Source organism: Pyxicephalus adspersus, chromosome 2 (assembly GCF_032062135.1).
Source record: "Pyxicephalus adspersus chromosome 2, UCB_Pads_2.0, whole genome shotgun sequence".
Classification (NCBI taxonomy): Eukaryota; Metazoa; Chordata; class Amphibia; order Anura; family Pyxicephalidae; genus Pyxicephalus; species Pyxicephalus adspersus.
In genome coordinates, this window is record NC_092859.1 from 88,790,469 (window position 1) to 88,796,943 (window position 6,475).

Sequence of the window (6,475 nt, forward strand, 5' to 3'; positions counted from 1 at the left end):
AACAATAACATTTTTCCGAATAAATAAATTCATGGTGTGTTCATTTTAAAACTTTTTTTTTTATTGTAAAAAAAAAAAATAAAATCACGGAGACCAAGCTCCCTTTTTTTACAGGTTAAAGTATTTTGTACTTTTTGAGTTGGTCATAATAGGCTAATAATTCCTAAATTATATTTTGTACATAATTGTTTGCCACCAGTAGATTGTGTTGTACCCTCCTATAACATTTGTTACAAACAGCTTGTCTTTAATCCGTCAAACCAGTGACAGATTCTTTTTCTAATGGTATTTGAGGGTAAAAATTCTTGGTTAGTACTTGAGTGTATATCCAAGGATTTCTATTTCTGCTCAGTCAATCTTGTTATCCAGGCACTCCTTGTAGCCAATGCAGGCAGGTCTTTCTTCTCTTTATATAGACTACACTGCCTATAAACGTCATGGGTAGCTGTTATGGACTGAGTTGAGATGGTGTCCAAATTAAATAATATGTATTACACGCATTTAGAATACAGTGGAATAGCTGATAACTAGCATTCTAAGGAATTTGGGAGGAATGACTAAAATTTATAGTCCATGAATAAATGAATAATGAAAGCAGTCCCTGAGTAGAAGGGAAGATACTTTACCACCATCAGACAAAACAGTTATCCACAAACACAGTAAAAGTTACATTGATGCCCCACAACTTCTATGCAGTTTGGCTTCAGTTTACAAGTTAAAACTGGTTTGCTCATCCAACTTCCATTCTTTATCGGTACTCTGTTAATTATGTCAGGGTGCCTAAAACAAAAAAAACAGCTAGTTTTTGTGGAAGCAATATATTTATGCACACATACATACAATATAAAAAAAATGTGTATTGATCTTTTTGGACACATCCTACTATATTTCCTATTCAAATTGTTTATATTTTATACCTGTAATTTTCCTCCACATATGCAATGTAACCTAATCATTCTGAAAAACATCAGTTATGTTTGTATGGGTAAAGACAGCACTGTAAGTGAATTTGGTGCAAAATACATGTCCATCTAACATAGAGAGCTACCTTACAGAGATGAACTGAGTGATGCTCGATGAGTTTATTCCTTCACTCTATATGCAAGGATAAGTCTCAGGCTATGTACACACGTGCAATAATTGTTGTTGGAAAGGATCTTTCATGATCCTTTCCAACGACTAACGACTGCAAAATGCATGAACAAGTGCTGTACATACAGCACCGTTCTGCTCTATATAGAGGGGAGGGGGAGAACGACGGAGCGGCACCCTGCTGTACTCTCCCCCCCTTCGCTTCCATTAGGATCGTTCGTCGTCCATCGTTCGTGGATCCGTCAGGATGGTCGTTCGGACGATGAACGAAGAGCGCTGTACACATGCAAGATTGTCGTCCGATATCGGCCCTGAGCCGATTATCAGACAAGAACTATTGCACGTGTGTACCTAGCCTCAGGCTAGGTTGTAGTTTCCAGCTACAATAGAGTGCAGAGAGGTCTATAGAGTGTAGTGCCAGATTTTACAAATCTTTTCATTGTGCTGTGTATCATTAGTTGCATGCCTGGAGCGCAGCTTTATCATTTTTGTAATTAATGTGTAAACAGATTAAATGGTGTTTGAGCCCTTTTCCCTTAAATCCTTGAGTTTGGCTTTAAAGATTTAGCTGCACAATTTTGTGTTGCTTTCTGAAAAGATGAGGATTATGCATACTTGTATGATCAGTACTGTTTAAGAAGCATGGTATAAAGAATAAAGAAACCTGCAATTTCATTTTTTGATAGTCTGCTAAAGAGGGGTTTATTATGTTTATGGACATCTTTACTTACAGTTAGGTCCCTAAATATTTGGACAGAGACCACTTTTTTCTAATTTTGGTTCTGTACATTACCACAACTAATTTTAAATGAAACAACTCAGATGCAGTTGAACTGCAAACATTCAGCTTTATTTCAGTGTATGGACAATTGACTCAAAGGGTCATGGGCTGATGTGGGCAGTTCCTTTGTTATGTCATTATCAATTAAGCAGATAAAAGGCCTGGAGTTGATTTGAGGGGGTGATGCTTGTATGTGGAAGATTTTGCTGCAAGCAGACAACATGCGGTCCACTCTATGCAGGTGAAACAAGTCATCCTTAAGCTGCAAAAAAAGAAAAAACCCATCCGAGAAATTGCTACAATATTAGGAGTGGCAAAATCTACAGTTTGGTACATCATTAGAAAGAAACAGCACTGGTGAACTCAGCAATGCCAAAAAACCTGGACGTCCACAGAAGACAACAGTGGTGGATGATCGCAGAATCATTTCCATGGTGAATAGAAACCCCTTCACAACAGCCAACCAAGTGAACATCACTCTCCACGAAGTAGGCATATCGATATCCAAGTCTACCATAAAGAGAAGACTGCATGAAAGTAAATACAGAGGGTGCACTGCAAGGTGCAAGCAGCTCATAAGCCTCAGGAATAGAAAGGCTAGATTGGACTTTGCTAAAAAAAAAACATCTAAAAAAGCCAGCACAGTTCTGGAAAAACATTTTTTGAACAGATGAAACCAAGATCAACCTTTACCAGAATGATGGCAAGAAAAAAGTATGGAGAAGGCATGGAACAGCTCATGATCCAAAGCATACCACATCATCTGTAAAACATGGCGGAGGCAGTGTGATGGCTTGGGCGTGCATGGCTGCCAGTGGCACTGGGACACTAGTGTTTATCCATGATGTAACGCAGGACAGAAACAGCCGAATGAATTCTGAGGTGTTCAGAGACATACTGTCTGCTCAAATCCAGCTAAATGCAGTCACATTGATTGGGAGGCGTTTCATAATACAGATGGACAATGACCCAAAACATAGAACCAAAGCAACCCAGGAGTTTATTAAAGCAAAGAAGTGGAATATTCTTGAATAGCCAAGTCAGTCACCTGATTGAACCCAATTGAGCATGCATTTCACTTGTTGAAGACTAAACTTCAGACAGAAAGGCCCACAAACAAACAGCAACTGAAAGCCGCTGCAGTAAAGGCCTGGCAGAGCATTAAAAAGGAGGAAACCCAGCATCTGGTGATGTGCATGAGTTCATTAGTATTAGAAATTAAATTTTATTATTAGCTTTTTAATCTGTCCAATTACTTTTAAACCCCTGAAATGAAGTGATTGTGTTCTCACATTCCTATGTGTATTCCACACATTTTTATGCAATCAGTTTGTTCAACCCACTGAATTAAAGCTGAAAGTCTGCAGCTCAAATGCATCTGAGTTGTTTCATTTAAAATGAATTGTGGTAATGTATAGAACCAAAATTAGAATATAATTGTCTGTCCAAATATTTATGGACCTATCTGTATCTCCCAGTTTCTGATGCATAATATAATTTGTAGATTTGTTTAGCATGGTTTCCTGAACTCTTACTTCAGTCAATATTGCTCCTTATATCATACTGTATTTACAGTGGTTGAAATACATGTAATTATGATTTATTTGTAAAAAGCAACCTGATTTTTGTTGATTGAAGTGCTTCTGTTTGATTTTAAAGGCAATTCTAGGAAGTAATTATCTTTGTTTTTATAAATCAATCAAAGTAATTATTATAGGTAATCCTGCTCCCCTGAAGACTGTAACACTGTGGTGGGCCATTTATGGCATATTGCGATATACTGTCTTATTATTTTTTTTTTTATTTTTTACTTGTGCAGAACACCGAGTAGTTCCAAATATTGATGGTGAAATGAAAAAAAGACAATGAAGAATCACAGAAGACTGTGACAGAAGATATCCTTACAGCACTACTGTTACACAAACATACCCAAACTGTGTTTTTGCACTCATATCTTACCATTATACCATGGTTTCCTTCATGTCTGCAATAAACCAATATAAAATAATAAATTGTGTCTAGGAATTTTTTTACAGAGCATATTGCTAAGTGTGAAAGAAAGAGTAGCTTGCTTAACAATTAGCAGATTAAGAAGGAAGGAAGGAGGATGAGATAAAAAACGACAGAAGAAAAACATGAAACAGAAAAAACAGACAAAAAAAGTCAAGTGAGAAGAACAAGAAAAAGGGATTTGGGAGGGCCAGAGGTAGAAGAAAAAGGGAGAGATAGAAGGGTGGGGAAGATAAAGGCATGAGCAACACACTTTAGTTGTACGCTGGTATTAGAAAAAAAAGCAAAATAAAAAACTTTATATGTAGTAATGAAAAGTTTGCTAAGCTGCTATACACAACATATTTACCTTGCAAGGAAGAGAGCTGCAAGTATGGTTTTACTGAAACTCTAATCTACCATGACTGATCCATCGCTGGGTGTGGAAGTCAAGGGAGATTTGTATGTGGCAGAAACTGTGAAGTTGATCTAAGGAAACAAATAGAGGCAGAACTTCTAAACTATATCACAGAGAGAAGTTGTGAGATCGTCAGATCTTTCTTCTTTCTCCTTTGGAGAAACAAATGTATAAAAGCAATGTAGTAACAATGTAATGTTGTATTTAGCATTTGACTAATACACAATTTTTAGCTAATAAAACCCCTCTTTTCTCTCTATTTATTACCTTTATTTATTCTACTACTAAGGGGTGGCTATACCAATATTCATATATGTAAAAGAGAGTGAGAAACAACACACATTATTTTCTTTCTTCTCATTTCATTTACCGGTATTTTGAAGGAAACTAAAGGAAAAGCATTTGGATAATAAGTTGCTTCCATAAGGCTGGGATACACACTTTATTTAAGTGGAATAAATACCTATCCGTTTTCTATCCCAAGTTCAAGTTGAATGATCAATCTGTTTACTTCTTGCCAAAAAAGAATAATCAAGGACCATTCCCAAAAGACTTGAAGGAAGGTGCCCTTTTTATCGTCACCAACAATTGGAAGAAACATAGGGATAACGTGTAGAAGTGTCGGGCCATATCAGAGGAATAAAACTATATAACCTAAAACAGATCTTTAAAAATAAATTATGAGTGAATAATTCTAGCTTTTTGGGTCAGAGCCAAAGAAGTCCAGGTCTCACCTTCATAAGTAGGGTGGTATAACGTTGTAATAACATGGCACCTGACATGAATAAAGGCATGAAATTATAGTAAAGAAATGCGTTGGCATATCAATATTGCAGAGCTCCTCAACTGGGGTATGTTGTCTGACAGCCAGTGTAAAGTTAGAGATTGATTGCAGGAGTGAGTTGAAAAGCAGCCCACATGTGTAGGTAGGTCAATTGTTGGATGTCATCTAGGTCACCGGTCACCAACCAGTGGTCCACAAGAACATTTTGGTGATTCGCGGCTTTGGCACCCCTCAGCGGGCTCAGTTCCAGCGGGCTTAGGACAAGGACCTCGCTGGGGGGGCACACTGGCCAGGGTTGCGGACCATTTCTCCCATACAGATCGCAACCTCTGTCTCTGAACACAACCAGCCACTCTCCCAATGCAGGCTCAGACCTGCGATGGGACAGTGGGCAGGTTCTGGCACCATGACGTCACTTTGGGGGAAGTATCTTCCCAATCAAATGACACACAGCTCCCTGCACATGCGCGGTCCAGGGTCCGTAAGTTTAGTGGTCCATAGGCCCGAAAAGGTTGGCGACCACTGATCTACCTTAAGCCATTCCATAGGTTTACTAAATTGGGGATTCATAATTTGTTGATTGGTAAGGATATATGAAATGATTCTGTTTCAGGGGAGGAGGACAGTTCAGGTTCCCTACAATAGTTGTTTTAACTATATTAGAAGAGGTCATAATTGGCCTTGCAATATTATAAGGCTTTCTGTAAACGAGACAGAAAGAAGTGTGTTTTATCATTACCAGCCTAACTGGATTATTAATTAAAAGGGATTCAAGTAGACTGGTAAACTAAGGTAATGCCTGAATAGAAAACATTGTATTAGGCTGGTAGGATGTGCAGGAACTTGATTTTTCAGTTTTTACTACTACAAGTGTACCAGTGGGTGTAATATTTGGTTGATTTGATGACTTTGTTCAGGATTAATATTACATTTTCTTATTTTAACATATAGTTCTGTACTGTTGGTGTTTTTAATCTGAAATCCGAATGTTGGAAATCATAGAGTGAGTTTGGCATTTGATCAAGTTCAGCAAACGGTAGATGTTAAATAGGTTGGGCTTTTTGAAGGCTTATATGCCCTAGCTACAGTGGATAACTTGATAATAATATTATGAATTTCTGAAGCACCATCATTTTACACGGCACTTTATAGCATCCATAGTCATGTCACTTACTGGTTATCAAAGGAGCTCACAATCTAATGTCCCTACCACAGTCTAAATCCAATTTTTGGAGCCAAATAACTTACAAAGTATGTTTTTGAGATGTAGAAAAATCTTGCAGGGGGCAACATACAAACGTCATAATGTTCTGTCCAAGATTTGAACCTGGGAGGCAAGACAAGATTCCTAGCCACTGTGCCACCCTGATTTAGATATTAGATGAGGCATGGTATTGCAAGAAATATGAGC